Source organism: Tupaia chinensis, unplaced genomic scaffold (assembly GCF_000334495.1).
Source record: "Tupaia chinensis unplaced genomic scaffold, TupChi_1.0 Scaffold000636_1, whole genome shotgun sequence".
NCBI lineage: Eukaryota > Metazoa > Chordata > Mammalia > Scandentia > Tupaiidae > Tupaia > Tupaia belangeri.
Genome location: NW_006160157.1, coordinates 1,629,720 through 1,632,253, shown reverse-complemented (window position 1 = coordinate 1,632,253; position 2,534 = coordinate 1,629,720). Strand labels below are relative to the sequence as shown.

The following is a 2,534-nucleotide window of genomic DNA, read 5'->3' as shown; positions in this document are numbered from 1 at the left end:
CTTGCTTCAGCAGAAATCCCAAACCTGGTTGCCCATGCCTCAGTTGGGATGCCTGTCTCTGAAGATGTTGATTCATAAGCTTTTTTTTCTTTTAAAGCAATGAGTAAACATCAAATTTAACTTAAAAGAAATGAGAAATTGTCTGCCAAGAACAAAGGAGCAAAGCAACTCCTGAAAGAATTTGCATCCTCGCAATCACATTTATTGGAAGAGCTGGAGAAAAAGAAAAATGCCATTACCCTAAGAAGTAGTGAGTTATCTGCAAATCAGCTCCTTTAAGAGTGAAAGACCCCTCGGATTATATCAAAATGTATGGAGGTCTTGTACGCTTAAAGAAGTAACTGTACAAAGTCTCCTATATTTTCCACACAGAACAAATTCTTTGTTTTAGCCAGCTCTCAATGGAGGAGCAACTAGTAGAACACCATCTCCCTGGACAAAGAGCATTGGAATATTCCATTTTGCTAATTTATTTATCTCTTCATATGTTTCTCCATCAGTTTCTATAGTAGTCACAGTTTCTGCCACATCTCCCTGTATCATATTTGAATGTTGATCATAAGCATGTGATCTGCCTCGAAGCTCTCAGTCATTTTTCATTTTCACGTAAATTCACTCATCCAGGCTGAGCCTGATGAGACCCAGGGCTGCTCTATGGTGTCGGTAGTTTGTGGCTGGTCCACATCATCTGCCATGTTTCAAACCCCAATTCGATAAGTTTTTCAATGGGTTAAAGCAGTAACCCTCTGGGGACTTTGATAAAACTACTCCATGGGTCAACATTTGAAAGCTACCAGTTAGAAGATAAACAGAAGGTATACAAACCTTCTCCAGATGTGTTCCTGCTCGTCTGCCTCCATCTCGCACACCCAATCTCTTCTCAGTTGGAGGGAGCTATGAGAGCTCACACTTCCATGCCTTCTGGTGCTTCACTCCTGGTTCAATGTAACCTCTGCTCTGTGGTCCCAGGCGACTGCTCTGGGCCAGTTGGTAGCTCCTGCAGTGCTCTCAGAACACCCTGCTGAGACTACTTTCACACTTTCTTACTTTTATTATGAAAACTTATAAGGCATGCTGTGCTGACATAGTCCCACTGCATGCAATATTCAAATGGGCAAAAATAATTCAAAGAAAAATCATTTTTTTTACTTACTTCTATCAGATAATGTTCAAGACCATTCTGTAGACAATGTCCCCCCTTTTCAATTATTTTCTTCCCTTCCAACTTTCTCACACCCTACCTCTTGCAGCCTGTCTCCTACGAACTTTTGGGAGATCCTTACATTTGCCCTGTCCCACTTGATTTCTAGCCTTTTTATCCATCCCCTTTACTCCTAATTTTGCACTTTAAAATATTAAATTATGGGGCTACCAGGTGGCATAGTGGTTAAGCCACTGGGTCCCATATGGCTGATTGTAGTTTAAGTCCCAGGCGCTGGGCACGTGTGGCCAAAATCCCAAGAACAGAATGGAGGAGAAGGGATTGCGGTGTGGCCATCCCCCACCAAGAGGATGATTTCTCACTTTCTCTCTCTCTCCATCTCTCTGGTAGGCACATGCGCCCTATAACAAAAAAATATATATGTATATATTTATATACGTATATGTGTGTGTGTGCGTGTGTATACATATATATATATAGCACTTTCCTTAGAAGGCTGGGAAGGATGGAGCATCACAACAGCACTAATCCTTAATGTTTAGGGTTGTTCCTTGTAGTTACAGAGAAGGGAGGTTTGGGATCATTAATATAAAACCTTGCCTTTCCCATTTCACATTAACCTTAAAAGCCACAGTGAGTTCTTAGTAATTTTGATTTTTTTGTACAAACGCACATCACAAAACATATTAATATATTAGATGACCACTATATTTTGAACATATATTACATCTACCTTAAGGGAAATCTAACTCACTTGCATTCAAGTGACATAGAATCAATAAGGGAAGAAAATGTTTTGTTTTTTTCCTCTGTCATAATTTTCTCTTTGCTCTGCTGCCATCCCGTTCAACCTGTGTTCAAGTTACTATAGCTATGTAACATATTACTTGAAAATTAATGATACAGAAAATCACTCATGCTTACAGATTCTTTAGGATAGGACTTCAGGAAGGGTGTGACAAGACATTTCTCACTGGGTTTATGTAATTGAAGTCAGAAGGCCGCGGTCATCTGAAGGCTAGACTGTGGCTGCAGATCCATTTCCATAGGAGCCATTGACAAAAACCTATGCATGGGGTTGCTTGGGAGGCTTCACAACAGGGTGACTGGCTTCCACTATAGAACATAATCCAAGAAACCAAAGCAGAAGCCGCAATGCATTTTAGGACCGAGCCTTACTTCTACTCTGTTCTGCTGGTCACACAGGGCCAGTCTTAATTCATTTCAAGCTGAGACTACCCCAGTTAATGGATACCAGAGATATGGATCAAGTGGAGGCATTGTGGAGGCTGACTCCCAGTATGTCCTTCCCTGAAATATGAATTACAAACTAGTCTAGTCATTCTGCTATAAGGATTGAAGAGCATAAGTC

At 40.8% G+C, this 2,534-nt stretch overlaps 1 pseudogene; it reads right to left on the bottom strand.

Annotated features, from left to right (window-relative positions):
• Nucleotides 1-387: 387 nt before the first annotated feature.
• On the bottom strand, nt 388-695 carry LOC102491378 (U6 snRNA-associated Sm-like protein LSm3 pseudogene; annotated as a pseudogene).
• Nucleotides 696-2,534: the final 1,839 nt, after the last annotated feature.